Source organism: Chiloscyllium plagiosum, unplaced genomic scaffold, assembly GCF_037043375.1.
Source record: "Chiloscyllium plagiosum isolate Xiang-an unplaced genomic scaffold, Cpla_swu_hap1 HiC_scaffold_42, whole genome shotgun sequence".
NCBI classification, from domain to species: domain Eukaryota; kingdom Metazoa; phylum Chordata; class Chondrichthyes; order Orectolobiformes; family Hemiscylliidae; genus Chiloscyllium; species Chiloscyllium plagiosum.
The window spans coordinates 105,553,568-105,574,058 of NW_028270180.1; the positions used below are offsets into that span (position 1 = coordinate 105,553,568).

The following is a 20,491-nucleotide window of genomic DNA, read 5'->3' on the forward strand; positions in this document are numbered from 1 at the left end:
CTCGGCCAAACTACAAGCCGGCCGCGCCGCCTCATTTTCTTGTATTTCAAATTGTGCTCCTGCATAACAACAGATGCAAAGTCACATGAAATGGGGTTCCATGATTCCTCTCGGACTCGCACAGCTGCTGGGATGTGCCCGGCTACAATGTCAATTTCGCAGCAGATATTGATAGCCCATCAATCCAGACAAAAATCAATGGTAAGCTGAGTCTATCTTCTCAGACTCTTTTCAGCTACAAATGTATCTGTCAGTGCGTGAGAATATGGGTTCGCTTATGATTTGGTAAAATAACCATGAGCTGCTTGACATTACGGGAATTTCCATTCTTGCTTTGCTAAATGATTTCACCCATTGCTCGAAACAGGACGACTTTCACGTTTACACGGAATACGAAACACACCGGACTACAGTGAAAATGCACAAACCTGAGCAGGCCGTGTTCCACATCATACCGTGCAGCATAGTTTCAGTCACTGTGTCTGTTTTTTTTTTCAGAATAAGAGTCCCAAAGAATGTTCTCCACCCAAAAACCGGAGGTAGCATTACAATCCGAGAACGACAGATCACATTGTGTGAATGCTCTGACCTCGGAGCCAGTTCGAGATGCCACTTTCCTTGCCTTTTACCTTAACCGTGCAATTTGCTGCTGAGATGTTCACTCCTGGACATGAGCCACATGGATACCAACTGAGTTGGAAACCTGTGTGGGAATCGAGGAGAAGCGACTCAATAAATTTTGCTAAATTCGGTGGTGCTTTTTAGAAATGCAGTTTCTGTTCACCTCAATCTAAAAGCCAGTTTCTGAACATAGTGACAGAAGTCAAAAGGTAATTACCTCACCCCACCCCCACTCCGGAAGAGGCGCTAACTGCCCTTGAGTGCTTTTTGTTCTCGATGTGAAGAGCTTTCACGCCTGAGTCACCTTCACGTCTCTGGTTGCTGAGTGAATCACAAAGAAGGAATTTCACCAGAGCTGCAACTGCCTCACTTCTCCACTCGCCCTCCCCGTTTACATTTTCCTGCTCGTCAGTGATTTGAAGAAAACCAAATGGAAGCGACGTCATTCTATAGCCTCTCTGTCGATTCCTCCGTTTCAGTTCCAACATGACTTAGATCTCGGGGCGGACCTTAATACTAGAGACGGTATGAATGCGCAAGTCGAAAGGTTCCTCTGAGAGTGTAATTTCTTTAATTGCTATTGTTGATTGAATGAGCCACTAACGTGCGAATTGCTCCAGAACATCTGATTCAAGACATCTGGTGCCAATTCTCGCACGTTGAATAACGATTGACAGCTTCCAAATGAGGTCTTTCTGAGACTACCTTGGGGTACATTTGACAGACAGACAAGTTCAGGAATTCGTGGTGCGCTGTGACACCAGAGCATCTGCATCTTTCCTGTCTGTGAACCGAGCCGCCTGCACAAGGAATGCAAATGCGGTACTGCTTTTCGTGGAAGGATCAGAAGGCGGTAAATACACTCTCAAACAGAGTGGCATGTAATCAGAACCAGGTTGGAGAAAAAGTTAACAACGCTTTGCACTGTAATTAAATGGAATTGCATAACATTTCACTACGAGAGCAGATTTGTTCAAGCAAATTCGAAGGCAGGTTTGCAGATGTGAAAGCATGCAAGAAAGCTCAGCTCTTGTCCAGGTAAAAGGCTGCAGTTGAAGAACAAAGCAGTTTCTGCCCAGTTTCGAACTGGGGACCTTTCGCGTGTGAGGCGAACGTGATGACCACTACACTACAGAAACAAGCCACAGCCGGCCGTGCGGCGGCTCCGTGGCGTGCAGCACGGAAAGCTGAATCCGTTTCACCTTTCTGTTTCCAACAGCTCGTTGTTGTCCAGCGTAATTGACATCTTGAAAACGTAAAAAAAAAGACACGTTAAATTGATGACAAAATATAGACAAAGATGTCGTCGATGTTTGTACCGTAGGGCGAGGTGGAATAGGCTGGGACGACTTTCCTTGCAGCGTAACAGCTGCGACATGACCTTATGGAAGGGTGGTAAACTGAGTATTTAGGTGTTTTACCCAAGTTGGTGTGTGTTGAAAACTCGGCAGCATAGCTTTAAGGTGAGTGTGCTGAAAGTGACAAAGGACCTGAGGCACATTTCTCACAAAGAAGGTTGTGCGTGTTTGGAATGATCACCAGAGGAAGTGGAGAAGGCTATTACACTCAGAAAATTGCAAAGGTAATCGGTTGAGTTTCTTGATAGGAAGCGTTTAGAGGGATTGCGGCCAAATGCTGGGGAACGCGACTTGTTTAATTTTGGCTATGTGGTGAGCATGGACGAGGTCCACCGAAGTATCTTTTTCCACGGTGTACCCCAATAACGTCGTGTTGCTTCCACCGGCTTTAAAGGATTACTTTTTAGCGGAGCTTGCCATCGCAGTCTGTGGCACAATCATTTAGTCTGTTCGACTGCTCACGGGAAAGGTAGTATTGTGAAACACTGCAGAAACGAACGCCTTCCTTAGTTTAGCTCCGACTGACCATATTCTGTGAAATTTTCCCAGATCCTCAGCTGAGGATTTTTGCTGCTGAAAGTTACCTCAGAAACCCTGTTAAATCGAAATGTATTGAGCGAATCGCAAAACAGAAAGCATTTAACACGGAACACAAACAAAACTGGCATACCTCATGCATTTTCAGACACAGAGATGCATGAATGCTAAATGTGATACAGTCTGAGGGCATGAGTCATAAAGTAATCTCACAACTAACAACAGGGCATTTCCAAACGACTCTTTCAAACATACTGCAGCATTAGTGCACCACCGCTTTCCAGACAATGCTGAAATGAGAGAAAGAAAGAACATAATAAGAATTGGCCGTAAAAAGTGAATTTCACCAATCACAGTCTCGATTAGATTACCTTTCCCTTCCGATGTTCCCAAGTCGGAAATGAAGGAAGTGGGAGAAATTCAATAAGGTATGACATCGAAATTCATTGGAACGATTTTCCCATTAGCTAGAAACCCAATAACAACGAGTAGAGTCACCGTAGGACTTCGTTTCACAACAGCGATGAAATAACAGTCTCCATTCGGTTCCAGTAAAAGCTCAACTTGCCTGGGACGGCAGAACTGTTTGGGATTTTCCGCGCGGGAGGCGAACACGATCATGACAGTAGAGACATTTTGAAATACTTGGCAGTATCCCACACCACAGTTAATTCCCTGGGAAGCAAACCCATTTTACTTTTGTTTTCAACATCAATATACAGTGGGCACCGAAACAGCATTTTAACAAGCTGCAGCGTTGGAGTGGATCAGCAGAAATGGCACTGGTGGGATTCGAACCCACGCCCCTTTCGAGACTGGAACCTGGATCCAGCGCCTTAGACCGCTCGGCCAAACTACAAGCCGGCCGCGCCGCCTCATTTTCTTGTATTTCAAATTGTGCTCCTGCATAACAATAGATGCAAAGTCACATGAAATGGGGTTCCATGATTCCTCTCGGACTCGCACAGCTGCTGGGATGTGCCCGGCTACAATGTCAATTTCGCAGCAGATATTGATAGCCCATCAATCCAGACAAAAATCAATGGTAAGCTGAGTCTATCTTCTCAGACTCTTTTCAGCTACAAATGTATCTGTCAGTGCGTGAGAATATGGGTTCGCTTATGATTTGGTAAAATAACCATGAGCTGCTTGACATTACGGGAATTTCCATTCTTGCTTTGCTAAATGATTTCACCCATTGCTCGAAACAGGACGACTTTCACGTTTACACGGAATACGAAACACACCGGACTACAGTGAAAATGCACAAACCTGAGCAGGCCGTGTTCCACATCATACCGTGCAGCATAGTTTCAGTCACTGTGTCTGTTTTTTTTTTCAGAATAAGAGTCCCAAAGAATGTTCTCCACCCAAAAACCGGAGGTAGCATTACAATCCGAGAACGACAGATCACATTGTGTGAATGCTCTGACCTCGGAGCCAGTTCGAGATGCCACTTTCCTTGCCTTTTACCTTAACCGTGCAATTTGCTGCTGAGATGTTCACTCCTGGACATGAGCCACATGGATACCAACTGAGTTGGAAACCTGTGTGGGAATCGAGGAGAAGCGACTCAATAAATTTTGCTAAATTCGGTGGTGCTTTTTAGAAATGCAGTTTCTGTTCACCTCAATCTAAAAGCCAGTTTCTGAACATAGTGACAGAAGTCAAAAGGTAATTACCTCACCCCACCCCCACTCCGGAAGAGGCGCTAACTGCCCTTGAGTGCTTTTTGTTCTCGATGTGAAGAGCTTTCACGCCTGAGTCACCTTCACGTCTCTGGTTGCTGAGTGAATCACAAAGAAGGAATTTCACCAGAGCTGCAACTGCCTCACTTCTCCACTCGCCCTCCCCGTTTACATTTTCCTGCTCGTCAGTGATTTGAAGAAAACCAAATGGAAGCGACGTCATTCTATAGCCTCTCTGTCGATTCCTCCGTTTCAGTTCCAACATGACTTAGATCTCGGGGCGGACCTTAATACTAGAGACGGTATGAATGCGCAAGTCGAAAGGTTCCTCTGAGAGTGTAATTTCTTTAATTGCTATTGTTGATTGAATGAGCCACTAACGTGCGAATTGCTCCAGAACATCTGATTCAAGACATCTGGTGCCAATTCTCGCACGTTGAATAACGATTGACAGCTTCCAAATGAGGTCTTTCTGAGACTACCTTGGGGTACATTTGACAGACAGACAAGTTCAGGAATTCGTGGTGCGCTGTGACACCAGAGCATCTGCATCTTTCCTGTCTGTGAACCGAGCCGCCTGCACAAGGAATGCAAATGCGGTACTGCTTTTCGTGGAAGGATCAGAAGGCGGTAAATACACTCTCAAACAGAGTGGCATGTAATCAGAACCAGGTTGGAGAAAAAGTTAACAACGCTTTGCACTGTAATTAAATGGAATTGCATAACATTTCACTACGAGAGCAGATTTGTTCAAGCAAATTCGAAGGCAGGTTTGCAGATGTGAAAGCATGCAAGAAAGCTCAGCTCTTGTCCATGTAAAAGGCTGCAGTTGAAGAACAAAGCAGTTTCTGCCCAGTTTCGAACTGGGGACCTTTCGCGTGTGAGGCGAACGTGATGACCACTACACTACAGAAACAAGCCACAGCCGGCCGTCCGGCGGCTTCGTGGCGTGCAGCACTGAAAGCTGAATCCGTTTCACCTTTCTGTTTCCAATAGCTCGTTGTTGTCCAGCGTAATTGACATCTTGAAAACGTAAAAAAAAAGACACGTTAAATTGATGACAAAATATAGACAAAGATGTCGTCGATGTTTGTACCGTAGGGCGAGGTGGAATAGGCTGGGACGACTTTCCTTGCAGCGTAACAGCTGCGACATGACCTTATGGAAGGGTGGTAAACTGAGTATTTAGGTGTTTTACCCAAGTTGGTGTGAGTTGAAAACTCGACAGCATAGCTTTAAGGTGAGTGTGCTGAAAGTGACAAAGGACCTGAGGCACATTTCTCACAAAGAAGGTTGTGCGTGTTTGGAATGATCACCAGAGGAAGTGGAGAAGGCTATTACACTCAGAAAATTGCAAAGGTAATCGGTTGAGTTTCTTGATAGGAAGCGTTTAGAGGGATTGCGGCCAAATGCTGGGGAACGCGACTTGTTTAATTTTGGCTATGTGGTGAGCATGGACGAGGTCCACCGAAGTATCTTTTTCCACGGTGTACCCCAATAACGTCGTGTTGCTTCCACCGGCTTTAAAGGATTACTTTTTAGCGGAGCTTGCCATCGCAGTCTGTGGCACAATCATTTAGTCTGTTCGACTGCTCACGGGAAAGGTAGTATTGTGAAACACTGCAGAAACGAACGCCTTCCTTAGTTTAGCTCCGACTGACCATATTCTGTGAAATTTTCCCAGATCCTCAGCTGAGGATTTTTGCTGCTGAAAGTTACCTCAGAAACCCTGTTAAATCGAAATGTATTGAGCGAATCGCAAAACAGAAAGCATTTAACACGGAACACAAACAAAACTGGCATACCTCATGCATTTTCAGACACAGAGATGCATGAATGCTAAATGTGATACAGTCTGAGGGCATGAGTCATAAAGTAATCTCACAACTAACAACAGGGCATTTCCAAACGACTCTTTCAAACATACTGCAGCATTAGTGCACCACCGCTTTCCAGACAATGCTGAAATGAGAGAAAGAAAGAACATAATAAGAATTGGCCGTAAAAAGTGAATTTCACCAATCACAGTCTCGATTAGATTACCTTTCCCTTCCGATGTTCCCAAGTCGGAAATGAAGGAAGTGGGAGAAATTCAATAAGGTATGACATCGAAATTCATTGGAACGATTTTCCCATTAGCTAGAAACCCAATAACAACGAGTAGAGTCACCGTAGGACTTCGTTTCACAACAGCGATGAAATAACAGTCTCCATTCGGTTCCAGTAAAAGCTCAACTTGCCTGGGACGGCAGAACTGTTTGGGATTTTCCGCGCGGGAGGCGAACACGATCATGACAGTAGAGACATTTTGAAATACTTGGCAGTATCCCACACCACAGTTAATTCCCTGGGAAGCAAACCCATTTTACTTTTGTTTTCAACATCAATATACAGTGGGCACCGAAACAGCATTTTAACAAGCTGCAGCGTTGGAGTGGATCAGCAGAAATGGCACTGGTGGGATTCGAACCCACGCCCCTTTCGAGACTGGAACCTGGATCCAGCGCCTTAGACCGCTCGGCCAAACTACAAGCCGGCCGCGCCGCCTCATTTTCTTGTATTTCAAATTGTGCTCCTGCATAACAACAGATGCAAAGTCACATGAAATGGGGTTCCATGATTCCTCTCGGACTCGCACAGCTGCTGGGATGTGCCCGGCTACAATGTCAATTTCGCAGCAGATATTGATAGCCCATCAATCCAGACAAAAATCAATGGTAAGCTGAGTCTATCTTCTCAGACTCTTTTCAGCTACAAATGTATCTGTCAGTGCGTGAGAATATGGGTTCGCTTATGATTTGGTAAAATAACCATGAGCTGCTTGACATTACGGGAATTTCCATTCTTGCTTTGCTAAATGATTTCACCCATTGCTCGAAACAGGACGACTTTCACGTTTACACGGAATACGAAACACACCGGACTACAGTGAAAATGCACAAACCTGAGCAGGCCGTGTTCCACATCATACCGTGCAGCATAGTTTCAGTCACTGTGTCTGTTTTTTTTTTCAGAATAAGAGTCCCAAAGAATGTTCTCCACCCAAAAACCGGAGGTAGCATTACAATCCGAGAACGACAGATCACATTGTGTGAATGCTCTGACCTCGGAGCCAGTTCGAGATGCCACTTTCCTTGCCTTTTACCTTAACCGTGCAATTTGCTGCTGAGATGTTCACTCCTGGACATGAGCCACATGGATACCAACTGAGTTGGAAACCTGTGTGGGAATCGAGGAGAAGCGACTCAATAAATTTTGCTAAATTCGGTGGTGCTTTTTAGAAATGCAGTTTCTGTTCACCTCAATCTAAAAGCCAGTTTCTGAACATAGTGACAGAAGTCAAAAGGTAATTACCTCACCCCACCCCCACTCCGGAAGAGGCGCTAACTGCCCTTGAGTGCTTTTTGTTCTCGATGTGAAGAGCTTTCACGCCTGAGTCACCTTCACGTCTCTGGTTGCTGAGTGAATCACAAAGAAGTAATTTCACCAGAGCTGCAACTGCCTCACTTCTCCACTCGCCCTCCCCGTTTACATTTTCCTGCTCGTCAGTGATTTGAAGAAAACCAAATGGAAGCGACGTCATTCTATAGCCTCTCTGTCGATTCCTCCGTTTCAGTTCCAACATGACTTTGATCTCGGGGCGGACCTTAATACTAGAGACGGTATGAATGCGCAAGTCGAAAGGTTCCTCTGAGAGTGTAATTTCTTTAATTGCTATTGTTGATTGAATGAGCCACTAACGTGCGAATTGCTCCAGAACATCTGATTCAAGACATCTGGTGCCAATTCTCGCACGTTGAATAACGATTGACAGCTTCCAAATGAGGTCTTTCTGAGACTACCTTGGGGTACATTTGACAGACAGACAAGTTCAGGAATTCGTGGTGCGCTGTGACACCAGAGCATCTGCATCTTTCCTGTCTGTGAACCGAGCCGCCTGCACAAGGAATGCAAATGCGGTACTGCTTTTCGTGGAAGGATCAGAAGGCGGTAAATACACTCTCAAACAGAGTGGCATGTAATCAGAACCAGGTTGGAGAAGAAGTTAACAACGCTTTGCACTGTAATTAAATGGAATTGCATAACATTTCACTACGAGAGCAGATTTGTCCAAGCAAATTCGAAGGCAGGTTTGCAGATGTGAAAGCATGCAAGAAAGCTCAGCTCTTGTCCATGTAAAAGGCTGCAGTTGAAGAACAAAGCAATTTCTGCCCAGTTTCGAACTGGGGACCTTTCGCGTGGGAGGCGAACGTGATGACCACTACACTACAGAAACAAGCCACAGCCGGCCGTGCGGCGGCTCCGTGGCGTGCAGCACTGAAAGCTGAATCCGTTTCACCTTTCTGTTTCCAATAGCTCGTTGTTGTCCAGCGTAATTGACATCTTGAAAACGTAAAAAAAAAGACACGTTAAATTGATGACAAAATATAGACAAAGATGTCGTCGATGTTTGTACCGTAGGGTGAGGTGGAATAGGCTGGGACGACTTTCCTTGCAGCGTAACAGCTGCGACATGACCTTATGGAAGGGTGGTAAACTGAGTATTTAGGTGTTTTACCCAAGTTGGTGTGAGTTGAAAACTCGGCAGCATAGCTTTAAGGTGAGTGTGCTGAAAGTGACAAAGGACCTGAGGCACATTTCTCACAAAGAAGGTTGTGCGTGTTTGGAATGATCACCAGAGGAAGTGGAGAAGGCTATTACACTCAGAAAATTGCAAAGGTAATCGGTTGAGTTTCTTGATAGGAAGCGTTTAGAGGGATTGCGGCCAAATGCTGGGGAACGCGACTTGTTTAATTTTGGCTATGTGGTGAGCATGGACGAGGTCCACCGAAGTATCTTTTTCCACGGTGTACCCCAATAACGTCGTGTTGCTTCCACCGGCTTTAAAGGATTACTTTTTAGCGGAGCTTGCCATCGCAGTCTGTGGCACAATCATTTAGTCTGTTCGACTGCTCACGGGAAAGGTAGTATTGTGAAACACTGCAGAAACGAACGCCTTCCTTAGTTTAGCTCCGACTGACCATATTCTGTGAAATTTTCCCAGATCCTCAGCTGAGGATTTTTGCTGCTGAAAGTTACCTCAGAAACCCTGTTAAATCGAAATGTATTGAGCGAATCGCAAAACAGAAAGCATTTAACACGGAACACAAACAAAACTGGCATACCTCATGCATTTTCAGACACAGAGATGCATGAATGCTAAATGTGATACAGTCTGAGGGCATGAGTCATAAAGTAATCTCACAACTAACAACAGGGCATTTCCAAACGACTCTTTCAAACATACTGCAGCATTAGTGCACCACCGCTTTCCAGACAATGCTGAAATGAGAGAAAGAAAGAACATAATAAGAATTGGCCGTAAAAAGTGAATTTCACCAATCACAGTCTCGATTAGATTACCTTTCCCTTCCGATGTTCCCAAGTCGGAAATGAAGGAAGTGGGAGAAATTCAATAAGGTATGACATCGAAATTCATTGGAACGATTTTCCCATTAGCTAGAAACCCAATAACAACGAGTAGAGTCACCGTAGGACTTCGTTTCACAACAGCGATGAAATAACAGTCTCCATTCGGTTCCAGTAAAAGCTCAACTTGCCTGGGACGGCAGAACTGTTTGGGATTTTCCGCGCGGGAGGCGAACACGATCATGACAGTAGAGACATTTTGAAATACTTGGCAGTATCCCACACCACAGTTAATTCCCTGGGAAGCAAACCCATTTTACTTTTGTTTTCAACATCAATATACAGTGGGCACCGAAACAGCATTTTAACAAGCTGCAGCGTTGGAGTGGATCAGCAGAAATGGCACTGGTGGGATTCGAACCCACGCCCCTTTCGAGACTGGAACCTGGATCCAGCGCCTTAGACCGCTCGGCCAAACTACAAGCCGGCCGCGCCGCCTCATTTTCTTGTATTTCAAATTGTGCTCCTGCATAACAACAGATGCAAAGTCACATGAAATGGGGTTCCATGATTCCTCTCGGACTCGCACAGCTGCTGGGATGTGCCCGGCTACAATGTCAATTTCGCAGCAGATATTGATAGCCCATCAATCCAGACAAAAATCAATGGTAAGCTGAGTCTATCTTCTCAGACTCTTTTCAGCTACAAATGTATCTGTCAGTGCGTGAGAATATGGGTTCGCTTATGATTTGGTAAAATAACCATGAGCTGCTTGACATTACGGGAATTTCCATTCTTGCTTTGCTAAATGATTTCACCCATTGCTCGAAACAGGACGACTTTCACGTTTACACGGAATACGAAACACACCGGACTACAGTGAAAATGCACAAACCTGAGCAGGCCGTGTTCCACATCATACCGTGCAGCATAGTTTCAGTCACTGTGTCTGTTTTTTTTTTTCAGAATAAGAGTCCCAAAGAATGTTCTCCACCCAAAAACCGGAGGTAGCATTACAAACCGAGAACGACAGATCACATTGTGTGAATGCTCTGACCTCGGAGCCAGTTCGAGATGCCACTTTCCTTGCCTTTTACCTTAACCGTGCAATTTGCTGCTGAGATGTTCACTCCTGGACATGAGCCACATGGATACCAACTGAGTTGGAAACCTGTGTGGGAATCGAGGAGAAGCGACTCAATAAATTTTGCTAAATTCGGTGGTGCTTTTTAGAAATGCAGTTTCTGTTCACCTCAATCTAAAAGCCAGTTTCTGAACATAGTGACAGAAGTCAAAAGGTAATTACCTCACCCCACCCCCACTCCGGAAGAGGCGCTAACTGCCCTTGAGTGCTTTTTGTTCTCGATGTGAAGAGCTTTCACGCCTGAGTCACCTTCACGTCTCTGGTTGCTGAGTGAATCACAAAGAAGTAATTTCACCAGAGCTGCAACTGCCTCACTTCTCCACTCGCCCTCCCCGTTTACATTTTCCTGCTCGTCAGTGATTTGAAGAAAACCAAATGGAAGCGACGTCATTCTATAGCCTCTCTGTCGATTCCTCCGTTTCAGTTCCAACATGACTTTGATCTCGGGGCGGACCTTAATACTAGAGACGGTATGAATGCGCAAGTCGAAAGGTTCCTCTGAGAGTGTAATTTCTTTAATTGCTATTGTTGATTGAATGAGCCACTAACGTGCGAATTGCTCCAGAACATCTGATTCAAGACATCTGGTGCCAATTCTCGCACGTTGAATAACGATTGACAGCTTCCAAATGAGGTCTTTCTGAGACTACCTTGGGGTACATTTGACAGACAGACAAGTTCAGGAATTCGTGGTGCGCTGTGACACCAGAGCATCTGCATCTTTCCTGTCTGTGAACCGAGCCGCCTGCACAAGGAATGCAAATGCGGTACTGCTTTTCGTGGAAGGATCAGAAGGCGGTAAGTACACTCTCAAACAGAGTGGCATGTAATCAGAACCAGGTTGGAGAAAAAGTTAACAACGCTTTGCACTGTAATTAAATGGAATTGCATAACATTTCACTACGAGAGCAGATTTGTCCAAGCAAATTCGAAGGCAGGTTTGCAGATGTGAAAGCATGCAAGAAAGCTCAGCTCTTGTCCATGTAAAAGGCTGCAGTTGAAGAACAAAGCAGTTTCTGCCCAGTTTCGAACTGGGGACCTTTCGCGTGTGAGGCGAACGTGATGACCACTACACTACAGAAACAAGCCACAGCCGGCCGTGCGGCGGCTCCGTGGCGTGCAGCACTGAAAGCTGAATCCGTTTCACCTTTCTGTTTCCAATAGCTCGTTGTTGTCCAGCGTAATTGACATCTTGAAAACGTAAAAAAAAAGACACGTTAAATTGATGACAAAATATAGACAAAGATGTCGTCGATGTTTGTACCGTAGGGTGAGGTGGAATAGGCTGGGACGACTTTCCTTGCAGCGTAACAGCTGCGACATGACCTTATGGAAGGGTGGTAAACTGAGTATTTAGGTGTTTTACCCAAGTTGGTGTGAGTTGAAAACTCGGCAGCATAGCTTTAAGGTGAGTGTGCTGAAAGTGACAAAGGACCTGAGGCACATTTCTCACAAAGAAGGTTGTGCGTGTTTGGAATGATCACCAGAGGAAGTGGAGAAGGCTATTACACTCAGAAAATTGCAAAGGTAATCGGTTGAGTTTCTTGATAGGAAGCGTTTAGAGGGATTGCGGCCAAATGCTGGGGAACGCGACTTGTTTAATTTTGGCTATGTGGTGAGCATGGACGAGGTCCACCGAAGTATCTTTTTCCACGGTGTACCCCAATAACGTCGTGTTGCTTCCACCGGCTTAAAAGGATTACTTTTTAGCGGAGCTTGCCATCGCAGTCTGTGGCACAATCATTTAGTCTGTTCGACTGCTCACGGGAAAGGTAGTATTGTGAAACACTGCAGAAACGAACGCCTTCCTTAGTTTAGCTCCGACTGACCATATTCTGTGAAATTTTCCCAGATCCTCAGCTGAGGATTTTTGCTGCTGAAAGTTACCTCAGAAACCCTGTTAAATCGAAATGTATTGAGCGAATCGCAAAACAGAAAGCATTTAACACGGAACACAAACAAAACTGGCATACCTCATGCATTTTCAGACACAGAGATGCATGAATGCTAAATGTGATACAGTCTGAGGGCATGAGTCATAAAGTAATCTCACAACTAACAACAGGGCATTTCCAAACGACTCTTTCAAACATACTGCAGCCTTAGTGCACCACCGCTTTCCAGACAATGCTGAAATGAGAGAAAGAAAGAACATAATAAGAATTGGCCGTAAAAAGTGAATTTCACCAATCACAGTCCCGATTAGATTACCTTTCCCTTTCGATGTTCCCAAGTCGGAAATGAAGGAAGTGGGAGAAATTCAATAAGGTATGACATCGAAATTCATTGGAACGATTTTCCCATTAGCTAGAAACCCAATAACAACGAGTAGAGTCACCGTAGGACTTCGTTTCACAACAGCGATGAAATAACAGTCTCCATTCGGTTCCAGTAAAAGCTCAACTTGCCTGGGACGGCAGAACTGTTTGGGATTTTCCGCGCGGGAGGCGAACACGATCATGACAGTAGAGACATTTTGAAATACTTGGCAGTATCCCACACCACAGTTAATTCCCTGGGAAGCAAACCCATTTTACTTTTGTTTTCAACATCAATATACAGTGGGCACCGAAACAGCATTTTAACAAGCTGCAGCGTTGGAGTGGATCAGCAGAAATGGCACTGGTGGGATTCGAACCCACGCCCCTTTCGAGACTGGAACCTGGATCCAGCGCCTTAGACCGCTCGGCCAAACTACAAGCCGGCCGCGCCGCCTCATTTTCTTGTATTTCAAATTGTGCTCCTGCATAACAACAGATGCAAAGTCACATGAAATGGGGTTCCATGATTCCTCTCGGACTCGCACAGCTGCTGGGATGTGCCCGGCTACAATGTCAATTTCGCAGCAGATATTGATAGCCCATCAATCCAGACAAAAATCAATGGTAAGCTGAGTCTATCTTCTCAGACTCTTTTCAGCTACAAATGTATCTGTCAGTGCGTGAGAATATGGGTTCGCTTATGATTTGGTAAAATAACCATGAGCTGCTTGACATTACGGGAATTTCCATTCTTGCTTTGCTAAATGATTTCACCCATTGCTCGAAACAGGACGACTTTCACGTTTACACGGAATACGAAACACACCGGACTACAGTGAAAATGCACAAACCTGAGCAGGCCGTGTTCCACATCATACCGTGCAGCATAGTTTCAGTCACTGTGTCTGTTTTTTTTTTTCAGAATAAGAGTCCCAAAGAATGTTCTCCACCCAAAAACCGGAGGTAGCATTACAAACCGAGAACGACAGATCACATTGTGTGAATGCTCTGACCTCGGAGCCAGTTCGAGATGCCACTTTCCTTGCCTTTTACCTTAACCGTGCAATTTGCTGCTGAGATGTTCACTCCTGGACATGAGCCACATGGATACCAACTGAGTTGGAAACCTGTGTGGGAATCGAGGAGAAGCGACTCAATAAATTTTGCTAAATTCGGTGGTGCTTTTTAGAAATGCAGTTTCTGTTCACCTCAATCTAAAAGCCAGTTTCTGAACATAGTGACAGAAGTCAAAAGGTAATTACCTCACCCCACCCCCACTCCGGAAGAGGCGCTAACTGCCCTTGAGTGCTTTTTGTTCTCGATGTGAAGAGCTTTCACGCCTGAGTCACCTTCACGTCTCTGGTTGCTGAGTGAATCACAAAGAAGTAATTTCACCAGAGCTGCAACTGCCTCACTTCTCCACTCGCCCTCCCCGTTTACATTTTCCTGCTCGTCAGTGATTTGAAGAAAACCAAATGGAAGCGACGTCATTCTATAGCCTCTCTGTCGATTCCTCCGTTTCAGTTCCAACATGACTTTGATCTCGGGGCGGACCTTAATACTAGAGACGGTATGAATGCGCAAGTCGAAAGGTTCCTCTGAGAGTGTAATTTCTTTAATTGCTATTGTTGATTGAATGAGCCACTAACGTGCGAATTGCTCCAGAACATCTGATTCAAGACATCTGGTGCCAATTCTCGCACGTTGAATAACGATTGACAGCTTCCAAATGAGGTCTTTCTGAGACTACCTTGGGGTACATTTGACAGACAGACAAGTTCAGGAATTCGTGGTGCGCTGTGACACCAGAGCATCTGCATCTTTCCTGTCTGTGAACCGAGCCGCCTGCACAAGGAATGCAAATGCGGTACTGCTTTTCGTGGAAGGATCAGAAGGCGGTAAATACACTCTCAAACAGAGTGGCATGTAATCAGAACCAGGTTGGAGAAGAAGTTAACAACGCTTTGCACTGTAATTAAATGGAATTGCATAACATTTCACTACGAGAGCAGATTTGTCCAAGCAAATTCGAAGGCAGGTTTGCAGATGTGAAAGCATGCAAGAAAGCTCAGCTCTTGTCCATGTAAAAGGCTGCAGTTGAAAAACAAAGCAATTTCTGCCCAGTTTCGAACTGGGGACCTTTCGCGTGTGAGGCGAACGTGATGACCACTACACTACAGAAACAAGCCACAGCCGGCCGTGCGGCGGCTCCGTGGCGTGCAGCACTGAAAGCTGAATCCGTTTCACCTTTCTGTTTCCAATAGCTCGTTGTTGTCCAGCGTAATTGACATCTTGAAAACGTAAAAAAAAAGACACGTTAAATTGATGACAAAATATAGACAAAGATGTCGTCGATGTTTGTACCGTAGGGTGAGGTGGAATAGGCTGGGACGACTTTCCTTGCAGCGTAACAGCTGCGACATGACCTTATGGAAGGGTGGTAAACTGAGTATTTAGGTGTTTTACCCAAGTTGGTGTGAGTTGAAAACTCGGCAGCATAGCTTTAAGGTGAGTGTGCTGAAAGTGACAAAGGACCTGAGGCACATTTCTCACAAAGAAGGTTGTGCGTGTTTGGAATGATCACCAGAGGAAGTGGAGAAGGCTATTACACTCAGAAAATTGCAAAGGTAATCGGTTGAGTTTCTTGATAGGAAGCGTTTAGAGGGATTGCGGCCAAATGCTGGGGAACGCGACTTGTTTAATTTTGGCTATGTGGTGAGCATGGACGAGGTCCACCGAAGTATCTTTTTCCACGGTGTACCCCAATAACGTCGTGTTGCTTCCACCGGCTTTAAAGGATTACTTTTTAGCGGAGCTTGCCATCGCAGTCTGTGGCACAATCATTTAGTCTGTTCGACTGCTCACGGGAAAGGTAGTATTGTGAAACACTGCAGAAACGAACGCCTTCCTTAGTTTAGCTCCGACTGACCATATTCTGTGAAATTTTCCCAGATCCTCAGCTGAGGATTTTTGCTGCTGAAAGTTACCTCAGAAACCCTGTTAAATCGAAATGTATTGAGCGAATCGCAAAACAGAAAGCATTTAACACGGAACACAAACAAAACTGGCATACCTCATGCATTTTCAGACACAGAGATGCATGAATGCTAAATGTGATACAGTCTGAGGGCATGAGTCATAAAGTAATCTCACAACTAACAACAGGGCATTTCCAAACGACTCTTTCAAACATACTGCAGCATTAGTGCACCACCGCTTTCCAGACAATGCTGAAATGAGAGAAAGAAAGAACATAATAAGAATTGGCCGTAAAAAGTGAATTTCACCAATCACAGTCTCGATTAGATTACCTTTCCCTTCCGATGTTCCCAAGTCGGAAATGAAGGAAGTGGGAGAAATTCAATAAGGTATGACATCGAAATTCATTGGAACGATTTTCCCATTAGCTAGAAACCCAATAACAACGATAGAGTCACCGTAGGACTTCGTTTCACAACAGCGATGAAATAACAGTCTCCATTCGGTTCCAGTAAAAGCTCAACTTGCCTGGGACGGCAGAACTGTTTGGGATTTTCCGCGCGGGAGGCGAACACGATCATGACAGTAGAGACATTTTGAAATACTTGGCAGTATCCCACACCACAGTTAATTCCCTGGGAAGCAAACCCATTTTACTTTTGTTTTCAACATCAATATACAGTGGGCACCGAAACAGCATTTTAACAAGCTGCAGCGTTGGAGTGGATCAGCAGAAATGGCACTGGTGGGATTCGAACCCACGCCCCTTTCGAGACTGGAACCTGGATCCAGCGCCTTAGACCGCTCGGCCAAACTACAAGCCGGCCGCGCCGCCTCATTTTCTTGTATTTCAAATTGTGCTCCTGCATAACAACAGATGCAAAGTCACATGAAATGGGGTTCCATGATTCCTCTCGGACTCGCACAGCTGCTGGGATGTGCCCGGCTACAATGTCAATTTCGCAGCAGATATTGATAGCCCATCAATCCAGACAAAAATCAATGGTAAGCTGAGTCTATCTTCTCAGACTCTTTTCAGCTACAAATGTATCTGTCAGTGCGTGAGAATATGGGTTCGCTTATGATTTGGTAAAATAACCATGAGCTGCTTGACATTACGGGAATTTCCATTCTTGCTTTGCTAAATGATTTCACCCATTGCTCGAAACAGGACGACTTTCACGTTTACACGGAATACGAAACACACCGGACTACAGTGAAAATGCACAAACCTGAGCAGGCCGTGTTCCACATCATACCGTGCAGCATAGTTTCAGTCACTGTGTCTGTTTTTTTTTTTCAGAATAAGAGTCCCAAAGAATGTTCTCCACCCAAAAACCGGAGGTAGCATTACAAACCGAGAACGACAGATCACATTGTGTGAATGCTCTGACCTCGGAGCCAGTTCGAGATGCCACTTTCCTTGCCTTTTACCTTAACCGTGCAATTTGCTGCTGAGATGTTCACTCCTGGACATGAGCCACATGGATACCAACTGAGTTGGAAACCTGTGTGGGAATCGAGGAGAAGCGACTCAATAAATTTTGCTAAATTCGGTGGTGCTTTTTAGAAATGCAGTTTCTGTTCACCTCAATCTAAAAGCCAGTTTCTGAACATAGTGACAGAAGTCAAAAGGTAATTACCTCACCCCACCCCCACTCCGGAAGAGGCGCTAACTGCCCTTGAGTGCTTTTTGTTCTCGATGTGAAGAGCTTTCACGCCTGAGTCACCTTCACGTCTCTGGTTGCTGAGTGAATCACAAAGAAGTAATTTCACCAGAGCTGCAACTGCCTCACTTCTCCACTCGCCCTCCCCGTTTACATTTTCCTGCTCGTCAGTGATTTGAAGAAAACCAAATGGAAGCGACGTCATTCTATAGCCTCTCTGTCGATTCCTCCGTTTCAGTTCCAACATGACTTTGATCTCGGGGCGGACCTTAATACTAGAGACGGTATGAATGCGCAAGTCGAAAGGTTCCTCTGAGAGTGTAATTTCTTTAATTGCTATTGTTGATTGAATGAGCCACTAACGTGCGAATTGCTCCAGAACATCTGATTCAAGACATCTGGTGCCAATTCTCGCACGTTGAATAACGATTGACAGCTTCCAAATGAGGTCTTTCTGAGACTACCTTGGGGTACATTTGACAGACAGACAAGTTCAGGAATTCGTGGTGCGCTGTGACACCAGAGCATCTGCATCTTTCCTGTCTGTGAACCGAGCCGCCTGCACAAGGAATGCAAATGCGGTACTGCTTTTCGTGGAAGGATCAGAAGGCGGTAAATACACTCTCAAACAGAGTGGCATGTAATCAGAACCAGGTTGGAGAAGAAGTTAACAACGCTTTGCACTGTAATTAAATGGAATTGCATAACATTTCACTACGAGAGCAGATTTGTCCAAGCAAATTCGAAGGCAGGTTTGCAGATGTGAAAGCATGCAAGAAAGCTCAGCTCTTGTCCATGTAAAAGGCTGCAGTTGAAAAACAAAGCAATTTCTGCCCAGTTTCGAACTGGGGACCTTTCGCGTGTGAGGCGAACGTGATGACCACTACACTACAGAAACAAGCCACAGCCGGCCGTGCGGCGGCTCCGTGGCGTGCAGCACTGAAAGCTGAATCCGTTTCACCTTTCTGTTTCCAATAGCTCGTTGTTGTCCAGCGTAATTGACATCTTGAAAACGTAAAAAAAAAGACACGTTAAATTGATGACAAAATATAGACAAAGATGTCGTCGATGTTTGTACCGTAGGGTGAGGTGGAATAGGCTGGGACGACTTTCCTTGCAGCGTAACAGCTGCGACATGACCTTATGGAAGGGTGGTAAACTGAGTATTTAGGTGTTTTACCCAAGTTGGTGTGAGTTGAAAACTCGGCAGCATAGCTTTAAGGTGAGTGTGCTGAAAGTGACAAAGGACCTGAGGCACATTTCTCACAAAGAAGGTTGTGCGTGTTTGGAATGATCACCAGAGGAAGTGGAGAAGGCTATTACACTCAGAAAATTGCAAAGGTAATCGGTTGAGTTTCTTGATAGGAAGCGTTTAGAGGGATTGCGGCCAAATGCTGGGGAACGCGACTTGTTTAATTTTGGCTATGTGGTGAGCATGGACGAGGTCCACCGAAGTATCTTTTTCCACGGTGTACCCCAATAACGTCGTGTTGCTTCCACCGGCTTTAAAGGATTACTTTTTAGCGGAGCTTGCCATCGCAGTCTGTGGCACAATCATTTAGTCTGTTCGACTGCTCACGGGAAAGGTAGTATTGTGAAACACTGCAGAAACGAACGCCTTCCTTAGTTTAGCTCCGACTGACCATATTCTGTGAAATTTTCCCAGATCCTCAGCTGAGGATTTTTGCTGCTGAAAGTTACCTCAGAAACCCTGTTAAATCGAAATGTATTGAGCGAATCGCAAAACAGAAAGCATTTAACACGGAACACAAACAAAACTGGCATACCTCATGCATTTTCAGACACAGAGATGCATGAATGCTAAATGTGATACAGTCTGAGGGCATGAGTCATAAAGTAATCTCACAACTAACAACAGGGCATTTCCAAACGACTCTTTCAAACATACTGCAGCATTAGTGCACCACCGCTTTCCAGACAATGCTGAAATGAGAGAAAGAAAGAACATAATAAGAATTGGCCGTAAAAAGTGAATTTCACCAATCACAGTCTCGATTAGATTACCTTTCCCTTCCGATGTTCCCAAGTCGGAAATGAAGGAAGTGGGAGAAATTCAATAAGGTATGACATCGAAATTCATTGGAACGATTTTCCCATTAGCTAGAAACCCAATAACAACGATAGAGTCACCGTAGGACTTCGTTTCACAACAGCGATGAAATAACAGTCTCCATTCGGTTCCAGTAAAAGCTCAACTTGCCTGGGACGGCAGAACTGTTTGGGATTTTCCGCGCGGGAGGCGAACACGATCATGACAGTAGAGACATTTTGAAATACTTGGCAGTATCCCACACCACAGTTAATTCCCTGGGAAGCAAACCCATTTTACTTTTGTTTTCAACATCAATATACAGTGGGCACCGAAACAGCATTTTAACAAGCTGCAGCGTTGGAGTGGATCAGCAGAAATGGCACTGGTGGGATTCGAACCCACGCCCCTTTCGAGACTGGAACCTGGATCCAGCGCCTTAGACCGCTCGGCCAAACTACAAGCCGGCCGCGCCGCCTCATTTTCTTGTATTTCAAATTGTGCTCCTGCATAACAACAGATGCAAAGTCACATGAAATGGGGTTCCATGATTCCTCTCGGACTCGCACAGCTGCTGGGATGTGCCCGGCTACAATGTCAATTTCGCAGCAGATATTGATAGCCCATCAATCCAGACAAAAATCAATGGTAAGCTGAGTCTATCTTCTCAGACTCTTTTCAGCTACAAATGTATCTGTCAGTGCGTGAGAATATGGGTTCGCTTATGATTTGGTAAAATAACCATGAGCTGCTTGACATTACGGGAATTTCCATTCT

The 20,491-nt window shown here is 45.1% G+C and overlaps 4 non-coding genes across 4 annotated transcripts; all 4 read right to left on the reverse strand.

The window, feature by feature from the left end:
* Nucleotides 1–1,687: 1,687 nt before the first annotated feature.
* trnav-cac (transfer RNA valine (anticodon CAC)) lies at nt 1,688–1,760 on the reverse strand. Its single transcript has one exon. It is a non-coding gene; the product is annotated as a tRNA-Val (tRNA).
* Nucleotides 1,761–5,047: 3,287 nt separating this feature from the next.
* On the reverse strand, nt 5,048–5,120 carry trnav-cac (transfer RNA valine (anticodon CAC)). The gene has a single exon. It is a non-coding gene; the product is annotated as a tRNA-Val (tRNA).
* Nucleotides 5,121–8,407: 3,287 nt separating this feature from the next.
* Nucleotides 8,408–8,480, reverse strand: trnag-ccc (transfer RNA glycine (anticodon CCC)). Its single transcript has one exon. It is a non-coding gene; the product is annotated as a tRNA-Gly (tRNA).
* Nucleotides 8,481–11,768: 3,288 nt separating this feature from the next.
* On the reverse strand, nt 11,769–11,841 carry trnav-cac (transfer RNA valine (anticodon CAC)). The gene has a single exon. It is a non-coding gene; the product is annotated as a tRNA-Val (tRNA).
* Between the last annotated feature and the right edge of the window lie 8,650 nt (nt 11,842–20,491).